The sequence below is a fragment of the Marmota monax genome, unplaced genomic scaffold (assembly GCF_021218885.2).
Source record: "Marmota monax isolate L192 unplaced genomic scaffold, Marmota_monax_Labrador192_F-V1.1 WCK01_AAM20220418_F8-fsc00145, whole genome shotgun sequence".
In the NCBI taxonomy this organism is placed as follows: domain Eukaryota; kingdom Metazoa; phylum Chordata; class Mammalia; order Rodentia; family Sciuridae; genus Marmota; species Marmota monax.
The window spans coordinates 4,715,801-4,732,741 of NW_026695201.1; the positions used below are offsets into that span (position 1 = coordinate 4,715,801).

General features: G+C 70.2%; 17 non-coding genes across 17 annotated transcripts; 10 read left to right on the plus strand and 7 right to left on the minus strand.

The window, feature by feature from the left end:
* Window positions 1-658: 658 nt before the first annotated feature.
* On the minus strand, window positions 659-741 carry Trnal-cag (transfer RNA leucine (anticodon CAG)). Its single transcript has one exon. It is a non-coding gene; the product is annotated as a tRNA-Leu (tRNA).
* Window positions 742-1,264: 523 nt separating this feature from the next.
* On the plus strand, window positions 1,265-1,336 carry Trnad-guc (transfer RNA aspartic acid (anticodon GUC)). The gene has a single exon. It is a non-coding gene; the product is annotated as a tRNA-Asp (tRNA).
* A 440-nt stretch (window positions 1,337-1,776) lies between these two features.
* Window positions 1,777-1,848, plus strand: Trnag-ucc (transfer RNA glycine (anticodon UCC)). The gene has a single exon. It is a non-coding gene; the product is annotated as a tRNA-Gly (tRNA).
* A 371-nt stretch (window positions 1,849-2,219) lies between these two features.
* On the plus strand, window positions 2,220-2,291 carry Trnae-cuc (transfer RNA glutamic acid (anticodon CUC)). Its single transcript has one exon. It is a non-coding gene; the product is annotated as a tRNA-Glu (tRNA).
* Window positions 2,292-4,902: 2,611 nt separating this feature from the next.
* Trnag-gcc (transfer RNA glycine (anticodon GCC)) lies at window positions 4,903-4,973 on the minus strand. The gene has a single exon. It is a non-coding gene; the product is annotated as a tRNA-Gly (tRNA).
* Window positions 4,974-5,805: 832 nt separating this feature from the next.
* On the minus strand, window positions 5,806-5,888 carry Trnal-cag (transfer RNA leucine (anticodon CAG)). The gene has a single exon. It is a non-coding gene; the product is annotated as a tRNA-Leu (tRNA).
* A 529-nt stretch (window positions 5,889-6,417) lies between these two features.
* On the plus strand, window positions 6,418-6,489 carry Trnad-guc (transfer RNA aspartic acid (anticodon GUC)). Its single transcript has one exon. It is a non-coding gene; the product is annotated as a tRNA-Asp (tRNA).
* Window positions 6,490-6,929: 440 nt separating this feature from the next.
* Window positions 6,930-7,001, plus strand: Trnag-ucc (transfer RNA glycine (anticodon UCC)). The gene has a single exon. It is a non-coding gene; the product is annotated as a tRNA-Gly (tRNA).
* Window positions 7,002-7,372: 371 nt separating this feature from the next.
* On the plus strand, window positions 7,373-7,444 carry Trnae-cuc (transfer RNA glutamic acid (anticodon CUC)). The gene has a single exon. It is a non-coding gene; the product is annotated as a tRNA-Glu (tRNA).
* Window positions 7,445-10,054: 2,610 nt separating this feature from the next.
* On the minus strand, window positions 10,055-10,125 carry Trnag-gcc (transfer RNA glycine (anticodon GCC)). The gene has a single exon. It is a non-coding gene; the product is annotated as a tRNA-Gly (tRNA).
* Window positions 10,126-10,957: 832 nt separating this feature from the next.
* On the minus strand, window positions 10,958-11,040 carry Trnal-cag (transfer RNA leucine (anticodon CAG)). Its single transcript has one exon. It is a non-coding gene; the product is annotated as a tRNA-Leu (tRNA).
* A 529-nt stretch (window positions 11,041-11,569) lies between these two features.
* Window positions 11,570-11,641, plus strand: Trnad-guc (transfer RNA aspartic acid (anticodon GUC)). The gene has a single exon. It is a non-coding gene; the product is annotated as a tRNA-Asp (tRNA).
* A 436-nt stretch (window positions 11,642-12,077) lies between these two features.
* Trnag-ucc (transfer RNA glycine (anticodon UCC)) lies at window positions 12,078-12,149 on the plus strand. Its single transcript has one exon. It is a non-coding gene; the product is annotated as a tRNA-Gly (tRNA).
* A 376-nt stretch (window positions 12,150-12,525) lies between these two features.
* Window positions 12,526-12,597, plus strand: Trnae-cuc (transfer RNA glutamic acid (anticodon CUC)). Its single transcript has one exon. It is a non-coding gene; the product is annotated as a tRNA-Glu (tRNA).
* Window positions 12,598-15,208: 2,611 nt separating this feature from the next.
* On the minus strand, window positions 15,209-15,279 carry Trnag-gcc (transfer RNA glycine (anticodon GCC)). Its single transcript has one exon. It is a non-coding gene; the product is annotated as a tRNA-Gly (tRNA).
* Window positions 15,280-16,111: 832 nt separating this feature from the next.
* Trnal-cag (transfer RNA leucine (anticodon CAG)) lies at window positions 16,112-16,194 on the minus strand. The gene has a single exon. It is a non-coding gene; the product is annotated as a tRNA-Leu (tRNA).
* A 529-nt stretch (window positions 16,195-16,723) lies between these two features.
* Trnad-guc (transfer RNA aspartic acid (anticodon GUC)) lies at window positions 16,724-16,795 on the plus strand. The gene has a single exon. It is a non-coding gene; the product is annotated as a tRNA-Asp (tRNA).
* The last annotated feature ends 146 nt before the right edge of the window (window positions 16,796-16,941 follow it).

Here is a 16,941-nt window from a genome sequence, read left to right on the forward strand (position 1 = left end):
GCGTGTGCCCCCGCGAAGCGCTGGCGCGAACCTCCGGACCCTGCACCTTCCGGGCCAGCCCAGGCCCCCCCAGACCGCCTTGTCCGCTGCCGCCTGAAGAAGCCAGGAGCCGGTCCGGGCTTTGCCCTCACGGGAACCCCAATCAGGCCAGGGGACCTGTGGCTCGGTGGCTGCCTCCGTCCACCCGCGAAGTCCCGGTCGCAGGGGCCGAGCCCGGGTCGGGTGAGGCGGGCCCCAACCAGCACGGACGTGGTGGGCAGGAATTAGGCAGCCGCTGCCCACGTGGGGTTCGTGGTAGGGTCGTGGCCGCGGCTCGGCCGTCACCGGTGGGGATCCGGTTCTAGGGTTCTCTCCCCGCCACTCACGAGGGCCATGGTCCCGGGGCTGGGCTGTCTTGCCACGCCCGGTGACCCGACGGTGCGTGGCGCTCAGAGAGGTCTCTACCTCTGAACTGCTGCGTTGTGGAGTGGCCGGCAGGCGTGGGTGGTTTGGAAAGGCCCTGGAGCGAAGGAGCCTGGCGGCCACAGTCTGGCACGACGGGAACAGGGTCCTCTGCAGGGCCGAGAGAGATAGGCGACGGGCGGGCGGGGGCCCAGAGGCGGATTTTGCCCACGGGAGAGATCCGGAAAGGGCCCGCGCGGCAGCCAAAAGGTGGGCCTGTCAGGAGTGGGATTCGAACCCACGCCTCCAGGGGAGACTGCGACCTGAACGCAGCGCCTTAGACCGCTCGGCCATCCTGACGGCGGGCCTGAGCGCCCGGCGGCTCGCCTGGCTGGGACCCGGCGTTGGCGCGGGTGTCCTTGGCTGGCTCGGTGGTGCGCCGTGCCCGGCGGTCTGCGCGCGCGCCGGACGGACGGGCCTGGCGCGCCGGGAGAAAGCCAAGTCCGCGCATCGGTGCGGTCGCATCCCCCACCGAGCCCGGCCAGGTACCACTAACCGTCTGTGCTGGCAGGAGCCCAGCCGGCGCATCGTGCTCCTCCTCCTGTCGGCCGCCGTGCTCGCTAGCTCCCTGGCCCCCCTGCTTACACCGACACTGGGATGCCCGCGCAGTGGGAAGCCGGCAGAGCGCACAGGGTCGTTCTCCGGGCACCAGGCACCAGGCACCGGGCCAGGGCGTGGGCTAAGGCCAGGGCCAGGGCCAGGGCCAGGTGGTGTCGAACTCCTTGAGGGTGCCTCCGTGGCGTCCGGCGGTGGACCGGCAGGGGCAAGGGGGCCGGGCTAGGCGTCGGAGAGGGGACCGGCGCCACGACGGCGGGCGCCGCCGTCCTCGTTAGTATAGTGGTGAGTATCCCCGCCTGTCACGCGGGAGACCGGGGTTCGATTCCCCGACGGGGAGGCAGTCGCCCTCTTTTTGGTGGTGGTCGCCGCCGCAGCTGCGCCCCGGCCTCTAGCTCTCCGTGCCGCCGCCGGCCCTCGGCGCCCCCTGCTCTCCAGTTGGGCGCAGGATGCCACTTCGTCCCTGGCACGCCGTCCTCACGGTCCCCCCCCCCCCCCCGTCCACACCCCTCCCCAGGCATCCGTGCCTTCCTCCTCGCCCGGAGCTTCTGTCGCCACAGACCAACGGCCGCGCCCCGCGTGGGTGTGGAAAAGGGCTCCCAGCCAGGGTGCACGGGCTGGGTCGCTGGAGGGGAGAAGACCCTGAGCCGGCCGACCGAGGCCTCGCCCCGCAGCGCTGGTTCAGGGCCTCCCCCGGAGAGGAGGCGCCGGTGGCACGACGACTTCGGGGCGCCGCTCGGCAGCCCGGGGCCAGCGCGGAGAGGCTCTCTCGGCCGGATGGCGTTGGTGGTATAGTGGTGAGCATAGCTGCCTTCCAAGCAGTTGACCCGGGTTCGATTCCCGGCCAACGCAGCGAGTCGTCCTTTTGACGAGGCCGGGGCCTCGGCCGACCTGGCTCTGGCCCGGCGGGCTCGGTGGGAGGTAGCATGCCTGTGAGTGCGCGCGTCCTCCTGCTGGTGGGCGGGCGCGGGGAAGGAGCCCAGGCGAGGCGAGGCGAGGCGAAGCGAGGCGAGGCCAGGCGAAGCAGGGTGGAGGACGAGCACTGCATTCTTTTGAGGGTGCCCCCAGCATCAAGGGGCTGCCGGTGGCGGGCGGCTGCACCAGGTTGCCATGTGAACCCACGGGCACCCACGGGGACCGCGCCAGGTGCCCAGGTAGCGCCCAGCACTTGGGACCGAGGCGCTGGCCCCAGATGGCACCCGCGTGGTGAAGGCACCCCACGCTCCCTGGTGGTCTAGTGGTTAGGATTCGGCGCTCTCACCGCCGCGGCCCGGGTTCGATTCCCGGTCAGGGAAGCCTTTCTTCTTCCTCCTCTCTCACCCCTTTTGGCCAAGGCCTTGGTCCGCTCGCTCACACCACCCGTGTCCCGAAGACGCACCCTTATGGACGCCCGCCACACGCGGCGTCCAGCTTCACTGATCCTTGCCACTCTGAGCCCTCCCAACCTTTATGCCTTTTCACTTTCCCCCCTCGTCCTTGCCCGTCGCCCGCTTGCGACAGTTCTTCCCGGCCCTGGCCGCCAGGGGGTACACCACCACCAGCAGCAGCACCACCACCAGCACCCAAAGACACACCTACGCTGGAGTCCGTGTGCGCGCGCGGGAGCACGCCGCGCTCCGACCGCCGGTGATCTTAGTTGCTCCAGAAACCCTCTAGGCTTCGCGCCTGCTGAGTCTCCTGCTCTCCGGCGAGCCTGCAATCAGCTTTGAACGTGAGCGCATCCCCAGAACTCTCCTATCCTGGGGGAGGGCGCACCTGAGACTGGAGACTTGAGTCTTCCCCCGGCTCCTTCGCGCGCCTGGGCCGCCTAGTGACAAACCCTCTCTGTTGCTGCCCCGTGTGCTCAGGCAGTGACTGGGGGCGCTGATGGCGGGCGAAAGGAGCCGGGTTCGGGAACCCACTCGCTGGCTCTTGTGTCTGGCCCCGGAGAGGTTCTGGATTCCTCCTCAGAGCTGCTTGGGTGAGGCCAAGCCTGGCGCCTGACACATCACTGCTCCCCATCCTGGGGGATCTCCTCCGACCGGGTCGGCCGCGTGGCAGGGCCCGGATACCCCGGCCGCCACTGGGGTCTGCGCTCCAGCTGTGTCCGCGGCTTTGGCCGGGATGCCGGCAGAGCAGGTGGGAGCCCACACCCGGGTCAGGCTGCCCGGGAGTGACAGGCGCGAAAAGCAATCCGGAGAGGCCCGGCGAGCCAGAGCACAGAGCGGCGGAGTCGGGCGGCGGGCCACCGCCTTGGGCCAGGCCGGCCGGAGCCGGTGGCGACTCACGGGTGTCGGGATAGACTTGTAGCCGACACTGGGTGTGAAAGGAGTCCCGCGGCCCCCTACCCCCTGCCCCCGTCTCAAGGGCGCAGGAGCAAACAGAGAACTCCCCCCCCCCCCCAGCTCTTGATCCCTTCTCTGCCCAGCCCGGCTCACGACACGTTGTGTGGGCCGGGCCGAAAGCCAGCGGCGGGGCTTTTCAGTCATTGCTGTAGCAGCTGGAACTCTGCTTGGCTTCCAAGGGGACGCCCAGGCAAGGGGCACCAGTCTGCGCGCTGGCCCGACTTCCCTGGAGGACGACGGGTTCCCTAGTCGGCAGCCCGCCTCTGCTGGGATACCCGGGCTTGCCTTCGTGGGGCGGGGTGGGGGTGGGGGTGGGGGTGGGGGGAGCAGTCCCGGGGAAGCTCCCAAGCCCGAGGATCGTGAGTGCGTGACAGTGACGAGAGGAAGCCACCGTTGTCTCGGGTGTCATCCCTGGCGGTGGTCGGGCAAAGGCCACGGTACGGAAAGAGTGCAGGACGCAGGGTCTTCTCGCGCAGGGCCAGGCGCCAGCGGGCTGAGAGGTGGGAGCCGGTTGCCTTAGCCGGGACTGGAGGGCAGGGAGTGCGGCCTGTCGGTGAGGCGGGGTTCCGGCCGACGGCCCGCGGGTGCGCGTGGGGGGGGGTGTTGTGGGGGGGGAGGGCGGGGGTAGGTGTCAACCGGCCTGGCGCCCGTCTGCCCGGTCCGGGTGGCGGGACTGAGGAGTCCGAAGGAGGCCGGGACGGCGGGGGTCCGTGAGCGGTCGGCTCAGGGTCCGTGGGTCCGCGGGGATGACCAAGTAGGACTGTCGACGCCAGTCTGTGGGGAGGAGGCGCCCACGAACCGTATTGGGCGCCGGTCCGAGAGGCCCTCCCACTCCCGTCCGAGATAGGGGTGCCGTGCGCGGAAGGAAGCGACGAGAGCGACGAGTGGGTGCGGGGGTGGGGTGGGGCTGGGGGGCGGGGGAGCGTGTCTAGGTGAGGTGTGAAAAAGCGGGTAGGGAAGGCACGTGGGCCGGGGTCCCCGGGTGCTTGCGATCCAGATGCAAAGAGCCGCAAAGCACAAGGGCCAAGCAGGGTCCCCCGCGGGCCCCCCCCCCAACAGAGTGATTTCGGAACAGGCGACGTGTGCGTGGGTGTGGGTGGGGAGCGGTGAGAGTTGTGGCGGGGTGGGGGTTGAGGAGGGAGATTTCGGGGACCAACGGGATGATATCACTGCAAGGCCTTTGGAATCCTTCGTGCCCTGCAATGGAGGCCGTGAGTCCCTAAGGGGCCGCGGCGTGTCACTCTTGGGAGAGGTGCCTTGGTGTCCCGCGGTAGATCTGCGGGCGAGGTGCCTGCCGGCTTCCATGGAAGCGAAATGAGTGTGACGGAAGCAGAGGTTAAGGCAACGGAGAGAGAAGCACCGAGAAGTCTGGTGTCTGGCACGGTGGTGGGCGAATGGGTCCTGCACGGAAGGAACGGTCAGAGAGGCACCGGAGCGGCCGCCGCGGCGCTCGAGGGCAGAGAGGGCAGAGCGAGCTGCAGCGCAGCGCAGCGCAGCGCAGGCTGTGGGGTCCGGGCTCAGGGAGGTGTGCACAGCGGCGGCCTAGACGTCGGGGCTGCGGGACCAAAAGGGGACCGAGTGCTGCATGGGCCGGGAATCGAACCCGGGCCTCCCGCGTGGCAGGCGAGAATTCTACCACTGAACCACCCATGCACCGATGGCAGGCGCCTCCACGCAACCGCCCGACAGTGGTCACCGCCTCCGGTGAGGAGCTGCTGCTCGGGACCGGGACCGAGGGTTGGGGGCTGGATGGGCCGTTCCTAAAGGAGGGGCTCCAGGCACCCTGCCGGGGCCCCGGGGGTCCGGCCGCCGGCGGGGTGTGTGCGTGCGTGTGCCCCCGCGAAGCGCTGGCGCGAACCTCCGGACCCTGCACCTTCCGGGCCAGCCCAGGCCCCCCCAGACCGCCTTGTCCGCTGCCGCCTGAAGAAGCCAGGAGCCGGTCCGGGCTTTGCCCTCACGGGAACCCCAATCAGGCCAGGGGACCTGTGGCTCGGTGGCTGCCTCCGTCCACCCGCGAAGTCCCGGTCGCAGGGGCCGAGCCCGGGTCGGGTGAGGCGGGCCCCAACCAGCACGGACGTGGTGGGCAGGAATTAGGCAGCCGCTGCCCACGTGGGGTTCGTGGTAGGGTCGTGGCCGCGGCTCGGCCGTCACCGGTGGGGATCCGGTTCTAGGGTTCTCTCCCCGCCACTCACGAGGGCCATGGTCCCGGGGCTGGGCTGTCTTGCCACGCCCGGTGACCCGACGGTGCGTGGCGCTCAGAGAGGTCTCTACCTCTGAACTGCTGCGTTGTGGAGTGGCCGGCAGGCGTGGGTGGTTTGGAAAGGCCCTGGAGCGAAGGAGCCTGGCGGCCACAGTCTGGCACGACGGGAACAGGGTCCTCTGCAGGGCCGAGAGAGATAGGCGACGGGCGGGCGGGGGCCCAGAGGCGGATTTTGCCCACGGGAGAGATCCGGAAAGGGCCCGCGCGGCAGCCAAAAGGTGGGCCTGTCAGGAGTGGGATTCGAACCCACGCCTCCAGGGGAGACTGCGACCTGAACGCAGCGCCTTAGACCGCTCGGCCATCCTGACGGCGGGCCTGAGCGCCCGGCGGCTCGCCTGGCTGGGACCCGGCGTTGGCGCGGGTGTCCTTGGCTGGCTCGGTGGTGCGCCGTGCCCGGCGGTCTGCGCGCGCGCCGGACGGACGGGCCTGGCGCGCCGGGAGAAAGCCAAGTCCGCGCATCGGTGCGGTCGCATCCCCCACCGAGCCCGGCCAGGTACCACTAACCGTCTGTGCTGGCAGGAGCCCAGCCGGCGCATCGTGCTCCTCCTCCTGTCGGCCGCCGTGCTCGCTAGCTCCCTGGCCCCCCTGCTTACACCGACACTGGGATGCCCGCGCAGTGGGAAGCCGGCAGAGCGCACAGGGTCGTTCTCCGGGCACCAGGCACCAGGCACCGGGCCAGGGCGTGGGCTAAGGCCAGGGCCAGGGCCAGGGCCAGGGCCAGGTGGTGTCGAACTCCTTGAGGGTGCCTCCGTGGCGTCCGGCGGTGGACCGGCAGGGGCAAGGGGGCCGGGCTAGGCGTCGGAGAGGGGACCGGCGCCACGACGGCGGGCGCCGCCGTCCTCGTTAGTATAGTGGTGAGTATCCCCGCCTGTCACGCGGGAGACCGGGGTTCGATTCCCCGACGGGGAGGCAGTCGCCCTCTTTTTGGTGGTGGTCGCCGCCGCAGCTGCGCCCCGGCCTCTAGCTCTCCGTGCCGCCGCCGGCCCTCGGCGCCCCCTGCTCTCCAGTTGGGCGCAGGATGCCACTTCGTCCCTGGCACGCCGTCCTCACGGTCCCCCCCCCCCCCCCGTCCACACCCCTCCCCAGGCATCCGTGCCTTCCTCCTCGCCCGGAGCTTCTGTCGCCACAGACCAACGGCCGCGCCCCGCGTGGGTGTGGAAAAGGGCTCCCAGCCAGGGTGCACGGGCTGGGTCGCTGGAGGGGAGAAGACCCTGAGCCGGCCGACCGAGGCCTCGCCCCGCAGCGCTGGTTCAGGGCCTCCCCCGGAGAGGAGGCGCCGGTGGCACGACGACTTCGGGGCGCCGCTCGGCAGCCCGGGGCCAGCGCGGAGAGGCTCTCTCGGCCGGATGGCGTTGGTGGTATAGTGGTGAGCATAGCTGCCTTCCAAGCAGTTGACCCGGGTTCGATTCCCGGCCAACGCAGCGAGTCGTCCTTTTGACGAGGCCGGGGCCTCGGCCGACCTGGCTCTGGCCCGGCGGGCTCGGTGGGAGGTAGCATGCCTGTGAGTGCGCGCGTCCTCCTGCTGGTGGGCGGGCGCGGGGAAGGAGCCCAGGCGAGGCGAGGCGAGGCGAAGCGAGGCGAGGCCAGGCGAAGCAGGGTGGAGGACGAGCACTGCATTCTTTTGAGGGTGCCCCCAGCATCAAGGGGCAGCCGGTGGCGGGCGGCTGCACCAGGTTGCCATGTGAACCCACGGGCACCCACGGGGACCGCGCCAGGTGCCCAGGTAGCGCCCAGCACTTGGGACCGAGGCGCTGGCCCCAGATGGCACCCGCGTGGTGAAGGCACCCCACGCTCCCTGGTGGTCTAGTGGTTAGGATTCGGCGCTCTCACCGCCGCGGCCCGGGTTCGATTCCCGGTCAGGGAAGCCTTTCTTCTTCCTCCTCTCTCACCCCTTTTGGCCAAGGCCTTGGTCCGCTCGCTCACACCACCCGTGTCCCGAAGACGCACCCTTATGGACGCCCGCCACACGCGGCGTCCAGCTTCACTGATCCTTGCCACTCTGAGCCCTCCCAACCTTTATGCCTTTTCACTTTCCCCCCTCGTCCTTGCCCGTCGCCCGCTTGCGACAGTTCTTCCCGGCCCTGGCCGCCAGGGGGTACACCACCACCAGCAGCAGCACCACCACCAGCACCCAAAGACACACCTACGCTGGAGTCCGTGTGCGCGCGCGGGAGCACGCCGCGCTCCGACCGCCGGTGATCTTAGTTGCTCCAGAAACCCTCTAGGCTTCGCGCCTGCTGAGTCTCCTGCTCTCCGGCGAGCCTGCAATCAGCTTTGAACGTGAGCGCATCCCCAGAACTCTCCTATCCTGGGGGAGGGCGCACCTGAGACTGGAGACTTGAGTCTTCCCCCGGCTCCTTCGCGCGCCTGGGCCGCCTAGTGACAAACCCTCTCTGTTGCTGCCCCGTGTGCTCAGGCAGTGACTGGGGGCGCTGATGGCGGGCGAAAGGAGCCGGGTTCGGGAACCCACTCGCTGGCTCTTGTGTCTGGCCCCGGAGAGGTTCTGGATTCCTCCTCAGAGCTGCTTGGGTGAGGCCAAGCCTGGCGCCTGACACATCACTGCTCCCCATCCTGGGGGATCTCCTCCGACCGGGTCGGCCGCGTGGCAGGGCCCGGATACCCCGGCCGCCACTGGGGTCTGCGCTCCAGCTGTGTCCGCGGCTTTGGCCGGGATGCCGGCAGAGCAGGTGGGAGCCCACACCCGGGTCAGGCTGCCCGGGAGTGACAGGCGCGAAAAGCAATCCGGAGAGGCCCGGCGAGCCAGAGCACAGAGCGGCGGAGTCGGGCGGCGGGCCACCGCCTTGGGCCAGGCCGGCCGGAGCCGGTGGCGACTCACGGGTGTCGGGATAGACTTGTAGCCGACACTGGGTGTGAAAGGAGTCCCGCGGCCCCCTACCCCCTGCCCCCGTCTCAAGGGCGCAGGAGCAAACAGAGAACTCCCCCCCCCCCCAGCTCTTGATCCCTTCTCTGCCCAGCCCGGCTCACGACACGTTGTGTGGGCCGGGCCGAAAGCCAGCGGCGGGGCTTTTCAGTCATTGCTGTAGCAGCTGGAACTCTGCTTGGCTTCCAAGGGGACGCCCAGGCAAGGGGCACCAGTCTGCGCGCTGGCCCGACTTCCCTGGAGGACGACGGGTTCCCTAGTCGGCAGCCCGCCTCTGCTGGGATACCCGGGCTTGCCTTCGTGGGGCGGGGTGGGGGGGGGGGGGGGGGTGGGGGGAGCAGTCCCGGGGAAGCTCCCAAGCCCGAGGATCGTGAGTGCGTGACAGTGACGAGAGGAAGCCACCGTTGTCTCGGGTGTCATCCCTGGCGGTGGTCGGGCAAAGGCCACGGTACGGAAAGAGTGCAGGACGCAGGGTCTTCTCGCGCAGGGCCAGGCGCCAGCGGGCTGAGAGGTGGGAGCCGGTTGCCTTAGCCGGGACTGGAGGGCAGGGAGTGCGGCCTGTCGGTGAGGCGGGGTTCCGGCCGACGGCCCGCGGGTGCGCGTGGGGGGGGGTGTTGTGGGGGGGGGGGGCGGGGGTAGGTGTCAACCGGCCTGGCGCCCGTCTGCCCGGTCCGGGTGGCGGGACTGAGGAGTCCGAAGGAGGCCGGGACGGCGGGGGTCCGTGAGCGGTCGGCTCAGGGTCCGTGGGTCCGCGGGGATGACCAAGTAGGACTGTCGACGCCAGTCTGTGGGGAGGAGGCGCCCACGAACCGTATTGGGCGCCGGTCCGAGAGGCCCTCCCACTCCCGTCCGAGATAGGGGTGCCGTGCGCGGAAGGAAGCGACGAGAGCGACGAGTGGGTGCGGGGGTGGGGTGGGGCTGGGGGGCGGGGGAGCGTGTCTAGGTGAGGTGTGAAAAAGCGGGTAGGGAAGGCACGTGGGCCGGGGTCCCCGGGTGCTTGCGATCCAGATGCAAAGAGCCGCAAAGCACAAGGGCCAAGCAGGGTCCCCCGCGGGCCCCCCCCCCAACAGAGTGATTTCGGAACAGGCGACGTGTGCGTGGGTGTGGGTGGGGAGCGGTGAGAGTTGTGGCGGGGTGGGGGTTGAGGAGGGAGATTTCGGGGACCAACGGGATGATATCACTGCAAGGCCTTTGGAATCCTTCGTGCCCTGCAATGGAGGCCGTGAGTCCCTAAGGGGCCGCGGCGTGTCACTCTTGGGAGAGGTGCCTTGGTGTCCCGCGGTAGATCTGCGGGCGAGGTGCCTGCCGGCTTCCATGGAAGCGAAATGAGTGTGACGGAAGCAGAGGTTAAGGCAACGGAGAGAGAAGCACCGAGAAGTCTGGTGTCTGGCACGGTGGTGGGCGAATGGGTCCTGCACGGAAGGAACGGTCAGAGAGGCACCGGAGCGGCCGCCGCGGCGCTCGAGGGCAGAGAGGGCAGAGCGAGCTGCAGCGCAGCGCAGCGCAGCGCAGGCTGTGGGGTCCGGGCTCAGGGAGGTGTGCACAGCGGCGGCCTAGACGTCGGGGCTGCGGGACCAAAAGGGGACCGAGTGCTGCATGGGCCGGGAATCGAACCCGGGCCTCCCGCGTGGCAGGCGAGAATTCTACCACTGAACCACCCATGCACCGATGGCAGGCGCCTCCACGCAACCGCCCGACAGTGGTCACCGCCTCCGGTGAGGAGCTGCTGCTCGGGACCGGGACCGAGGGTTGGGGGCTGGATGGGCCGTTCCTAAAGGAGGGGCTCCAGGCACCCTGCCGGGGCCCCGGGGGTCCGGCCGCCGGCGGGGTGTGTGCGTGCGTGTGCCCCCGCGAAGCGCTGGCGCGAACCTCCGGACCCTGCACCTTCCGGGCCAGCCCAGGCCCCCCCAGACCGCCTTGTCCGCTGCCGCCTGAAGAAGCCAGGAGCCGGTCCGGGCTTTGCCCTCACGGGAACCCCAATCAGGCCAGGGGACCTGTGGCTCGGTGGCTGCCTCCGTCCACCCGCGAAGTCCCGGTCGCAGGGGCCGAGCCCGGGTCGGGTGAGGCGGGCCCCAACCAGCACGGACGTGGTGGGCAGGAATTAGGCAGCCGCTGCCCACGTGGGGTTCGTGGTAGGGTCGTGGCCGCGGCTCGGCCGTCACCGGTGGGGATCCGGTTCTAGGGTTCTCTCCCCGCCACTCACGAGGGCCATGGTCCCGGGGCTGGGCTGTCTTGCCACGCCCGGTGACCCGACGGTGCGTGGCGCTCAGAGAGGTCTCTACCTCTGAACTGCTGCGTTGTGGAGTGGCCGGCAGGCGTGGGTGGTTTGGAAAGGCCCTGGAGCGAAGGAGCCTGGCGGCCACAGTCTGGCACGACGGGAACAGGGTCCTCTGCAGGGCCGAGAGAGATAGGCGACGGGCGGGCGGGGGCCCAGAGGCGGATTTTGCCCACGGGAGAGATCCGGAAAGGGCCCGCGCGGCAGCCAAAAGGTGGGCCTGTCAGGAGTGGGATTCGAACCCACGCCTCCAGGGGAGACTGCGACCTGAACGCAGCGCCTTAGACCGCTCGGCCATCCTGACGGCGGGCCTGAGCGCCCGGCGGCTCGCCTGGCTGGGACCCGGCGTTGGCGCGGGTGTCCTTGGCTGGCTCGGTGGTGCGCCGTGCCCGGCGGTCTGCGCGCGCGCCGGACGGACGGGCCTGGCGCGCCGGGAGAAAGCCAAGTCCGCGCATCGGTGCGGTCGCATCCCCCACCGAGCCCGGCCAGGTACCACTAACCGTCTGTGCTGGCAGGAGCCCAGCCGGCGCATCGTGCTCCTCCTCCTGTCGGCCGCCGTGCTCGCTAGCTCCCTGGCCCCCCTGCTTACACCGACACTGGGATGCCCGCGCAGTGGGAAGCCGGCAGAGCGCACAGGGTCGTTCTCCGGGCACCAGGCACCAGGCACCGGGCCAGGGCGTGGGCTAAGGCCAGGGCCAGGGCCAGGGCCAGGGCCAGGTGGTGTCGAACTCCTTGAGGGTGCCTCCGTGGCGTCCGGCGGTGGACCGGCAGGGGCAAGGGGGCCGGGCTAGGCGTCGGAGAGGGGACCGGCGCCACGACGGCGGGCGCCGCCGTCCTCGTTAGTATAGTGGTGAGTATCCCCGCCTGTCACGCGGGAGACCGGGGTTCGATTCCCCGACGGGGAGGCAGTCGCCCTCTTTTTGGTGGTGGTCGCCGCCGCAGCTGCGCCCCGGCCTCTAGCTCTCCGTGCCGCCGCCGGCCCTCGGCGCCCCCTGCTCTCCAGTTGGGCGCAGGATGCCACTTCGTCCCTGGCACGCCGTCCTCACGGTCCCCCCCCCCCGTCCACACCCCTCCCCAGGCATCCGTGCCTTCCTCCTCGCCCGGAGCTTCTGTCGCCACAGACCAACGGCCGCGCCCCGCGTGGGTGTGGAAAAGGGCTCCCAGCCAGGGTGCACGGGCTGGGTCGCTGGAGGGGAGAAGACCCTGAGCCGGCCGACCGAGGCCTCGCCCCGCAGCGCTGGTTCAGGGCCTCCCCCGGAGAGGAGGCGCCGGTGGCACGACGACTTCGGGGCGCCGCTCGGCAGCCCGGGGCCAGCGCGGAGAGGCTCTCTCGGCCGGATGGCGTTGGTGGTATAGTGGTGAGCATAGCTGCCTTCCAAGCAGTTGACCCGGGTTCGATTCCCGGCCAACGCAGCGAGTCGTCCTTTTGACGAGGCCGGGGCCTCGGCCGACCTGGCTCTGGCCCGGCGGGCTCGGTGGGAGGTAGCATGCCTGTGAGTGCGCGCGTCCTCCTGCTGGTGGGCGGGCGCGGGGAAGGAGCCCAGGCGAGGCGAGGCGAGGCGAGGCGAAGCGAGGCGAGGCCAGGCGAAGCAGGGTGGAGGACGAGCACTGCATTCTTTTGAGGGTGCCCCCAGCATCAAGGGGCAGCCGGTGGCGGGCGGCTGCACCAGGTTGCCATGCGAACCCACGGGCACCCACGGGGACCGCGCCAGGTGCCCAGGTAGCGCCCAGCACTTGGGACCGAGGCGCTGGCCCCAGATGGCACCCGCGTGGTGAAGGCACCCCACGCTCCCTGGTGGTCTAGTGGTTAGGATTCGGCGCTCTCACCGCCGCGGCCCGGGTTCGATTCCCGGTCAGGGAAGCCTTTCTTCTTCCTCCTCTCTCACCCCTTTTGGCCAAGGCCTTGGTCCGCTCGCTCACACCACCCGTGTCCCGAAGACGCACCCTTATGGACGCCCGCCACACGCGGCGTCCAGCTTCACTGATCCTTGCCACTCTGAGCCCTCCCAACCTTTATGCCTTTTCACTTTCCCCCCTCGTCCTTGCCCGTCGCCCGCTTGCGACAGTTCTTCCCGGCCCTGGCCGCCAGGGGGTACACCACCACCAGCAGCAGCACCACCACCAGCACCCAAAGACACACCTACGCTGGAGTCCGTGTGCGCGCGCGGGAGCACGCCGCGCTCCGACCGCCGGTGATCTTAGTTGCTCCAGAAACCCTCTAGGCTTCGCGCCTGCTGAGTCTCCTGCTCTCCGGCGAGCCTGCAATCAGCTTTGAACGTGAGCGCATCCCCAGAACTCTCCTATCCTGGGGGAGGGCGCACCTGAGACTGGAGACTTGAGTCTTCCCCCGGCTCCTTCGCGCGCCTGGGCCGCCTAGTGACAAACCCTCTCTGTTGCTGCCCCGTGTGCTCAGGCAGTGACTGGGGGCGCTGATGGCGGGCGAAAGGAGCCGGGTTCGGGAACCCACTCGCTGGCTCTTGTGTCTGGCCCCGGAGAGGTTCTGGATTCCTCCTCAGAGCTGCTTGGGTGAGGCCAAGCCTGGCGCCTGACACATCACTGCTCCCCATCCTGGGGGATCTCCTCCGACCGGGTCGGCCGCGTGGCAGGGCCCGGATACCCCGGCCGCCACTGGGGTCTGCGCTCCAGCTGTGTCCGCGGCTTTGGCCGGGATGCCGGCAGAGCAGGTGGGAGCCCACACCCGGGTCAGGCTGCCCGGGAGTGACAGGCGCGAAAAGCAATCCGGAGAGGCCCGGCGAGCCAGAGCACAGAGCGGCGGAGTCGGGCGGCGGGCCACCGCCTTGGGCCAGGCCGGCCGGAGCCGGTGGCGACTCACGGGTGTCGGGATAGACTTGTAGCCGACACTGGGTGTGAAAGGAGTCCCGCGGCCCCCTACCCCCTGCCCCCGTCTCAAGGGCGCAGGAGCAAACAGAGAACTCCCCCCCCCCCCCAGCTCTTGATCCCTTCTCTGCCCAGCCCGGCTCACGACACGTTGTGTGGGCCGGGCCGAAAGCCAGCGGCGGGGCTTTTCAGTCATTGCTGTAGCAGCTGGAACTCTGCTTGGCTTCCAAGGGGACGCCCAGGCAAGGGGCACCAGTCTGCGCGCTGGCCCGACTTCCCTGGAGGACGACGGGTTCCCTAGTCGGCAGCCCGCCTCTGCTGGGATACCCGGGCTTGCCTTCGTGGGGCGGGGTGGGGGTGGGGGTGGGGGTGGGGGGAGCAGTCCCGGGGAAGCTCCCAAGCCCGAGGATCGTGAGTGCGTGACAGTGACGAGAGGAAGCCACCGTTGTCTCGGGTGTCATCCCTGGCGGTGGTCGGGCAAAGGCCACGGTACGGAAAGAGTGCAGGACGCAGGGTCTTCTCGCGCAGGGCCAGGCGCCAGCGGGCTGAGAGGTGGGAGCCGGTTGCCTTAGCCGGGACTGGAGGGCAGGGAGTGCGGCCTGTCGGTGAGGCGGGGTTCCGGCCGACGGCCCGCGGGTGCGCGTGGGGGGGGGTGTTGTGGGGGGGGAGGGCGGGGGTAGGTGTCAACCGGCCTGGCGCCCGTCTGCCCGGTCCGGGTGGCGGGACTGAGGAGTCCGAAGGAGGCCGGGACGGCGGGGGTCCGTGAGCGGTCGGCTCAGGGTCCGTGGGTCCGCGGGGATGACCAAGTAGGACTGTCGACGCCAGTCTGTGGGGAGGAGGCGCCCACGAACCGTATTGGGCGCCGGTCCGAGAGGCCCTCCCACTCCCGTCCGAGATAGGGGTGCCGTGCGCGGAAGGAAGCGACGAGAGCGACGAGTGGGTGCGGGGGTGGGGTGGGGCTGGGGGGCGGGGGAGCGTGTCTAGGTGAGGTGTGAAAAAGCGGGTAGGGAAGGCACGTGGGCCGGGGTCCCCGGGTGCTTGCGATCCAGATGCAAAGAGCCGCAAAGCACAAGGGCCAAGCAGGGTCCCCCGCGGGCCCCCCCCCCAACAGAGTGATTTCGGAACAGGCGACGTGTGCGTGGGTGTGGGTGGGGAGCGGTGAGAGTTGTGGCGGGGTGGGGGTTGAGGAGGGAGATTTCGGGGACCAACGGGATGATATCACTGCAAGGCCTTTGGAATCCTTCGTGCCCTGCAATGGAGGCCGTGAGTCCCTAAGGGGCCGCGGCGTGTCACTCTTGGGAGAGGTGCCTTGGTGTCCCGCGGTAGATCTGCGGGCGAGGTGCCTGCCGGCTTCCATGGAAGCGAAATGAGTGTGACGGAAGCAGAGGTTAAGGCAACGGAGAGAGAAGCACCGAGAAGTCTGGTGTCTGGCACGGTGGTGGGCGAATGGGTCCTGCACGGAAGGAACGGTCAGAGAGGCACCGGAGCGGCCGCCGCGGCGCTCGAGGGCAGAGAGGGCAGAGCGAGCTGCAGCGCAGCGCAGCGCAGCGCAGGCTGTGGGGTCCGGGCTCAGGGAGGTGTGCACAGCGGCGGCCTAGACGTCGGGGCTGCGGGACCAAAAGGGGACCGAGTGCTGCATGGGCCGGGAATCGAACCCGGGCCTCCCGCGTGGCAGGCGAGAATTCTACCACTGAACCACCCATGCACCGATGGCAGGCGCCTCCACGCAACCGCCCGACAGTGGTCACCGCCTCCGGTGAGGAGCTGCTGCTCGGGACCGGGACCGAGGGTTGGGGGCTGGATGGGCCGTTCCTAAAGGAGGGGCTCCAGGCACCCTGCCGGGGCCCCGGGGGTCCGGCCGCCGGCGGGGTGTGTGCGTGCGTGTGCCCCCGCGAAGCGCTGGCGCGAACCTCCGGACCCTGCACCTTCCGGGCCAGCCCAGGCCCCCCCAGACCGCCTTGTCCGCTGCCGCCTGAAGAAGCCAGGAGCCGGTCCGGGCTTTGCCCTCACGGGAACCCCAATCAGGCCAGGGGACCTGTGGCTCGGTGGCTGCCTCCGTCCACCCGCGAAGTCCCGGTCGCAGGGGCCGAGCCCGGGTCGGGTGAGGCGGGCCCCAACCAGCACGGACGTGGTGGGCAGGAATTAGGCAGCCGCTGCCCACGTGGGGTTCGTGGTAGGGTCGTGGCCGCGGCTCGGCCGTCACCGGTGGGGATCCGGTTCTAGGGTTCTCTCCCCGCCACTCACGAGGGCCATGGTCCCGGGGCTGGGCTGTCTTGCCACGCCCGGTGACCCGACGGTGCGTGGCGCTCAGAGAGGTCTCTACCTCTGAACTGCTGCGTTGTGGAGTGGCCGGCAGGCGTGGGTGGTTTGGAAAGGCCCTGGAGCGAAGGAGCCTGGCGGCCACAGTCTGGCACGACGGGAACAGGGTCCTCTGCAGGGCCGAGAGAGATAGGCGACGGGCGGGCGGGGGCCCAGAGGCGGATTTTGCCCACGGGAGAGATCCGGAAAGGGCCCGCGCGGCAGCCAAAAGGTGGGCCTGTCAGGAGTGGGATTCGAACCCACGCCTCCAGGGGAGACTGCGACCTGAACGCAGCGCCTTAGACCGCTCGGCCATCCTGACGGCGGGCCTGAGCGCCCGGCGGCTCGCCTGGCTGGGACCCGGCGTTGGCGCGGGTGTCCTTGGCTGGCTCGGTGGTGCGCCGTGCCCGGCGGTCTGCGCGCGCGCCGGACGGACGGGCCTGGCGCGCCGGGAGAAAGCCAAGTCCGCGCATCGGTGCGGTCGCATCCCCCACCGAGCCCGGCCAGGTACCACTAACCGTCTGTGCTGGCAGGAGCCCAGCCGGCGCATCGTGCTCCTCCTCCTGTCGGCCGCCGTGCTCGCTAGCTCCCTGGCCCCCCTGCTTACACCGACACTGGGATGCCCGCGCAGTGGGAAGCCGGCAGAGCGCACAGGGTCGTTCTCCGGGCACCAGGCACCAGGCACCGGGCCAGGGCGTGGGCTAAGGCCAGGGCCAGGGCCAGGGCCAGGGCCAGGTGGTGTCGAACTCCTTGAGGGTGCCTCCGTGGCGTCCGGCGGTGGACCGGCAGGGGCAAGGGGGCCGGGCTAGGCGTCGGAGAGGGGACCGGCGCCACGACGGCGGGCGCCGCCGTCCTCGTTAGTATAGTGGTGAGTATCCCCGCCTGTCACGCGGGAGACCGGGGTTCGATTCCCCGACGGGGAGGCAGTCGCCCTCTTTTTGGTGGTGGTCGCCGCCGCAGCTGCGCCCCGGCCTCTAGCTCTCCGTGCCGCCGCCGGCCCTCGGCGCCCCCTGCTCTCCAGTTGGGCGCAGGATGCCACTTCGTCCCGGGCACGCCGTCCTCACGGTCC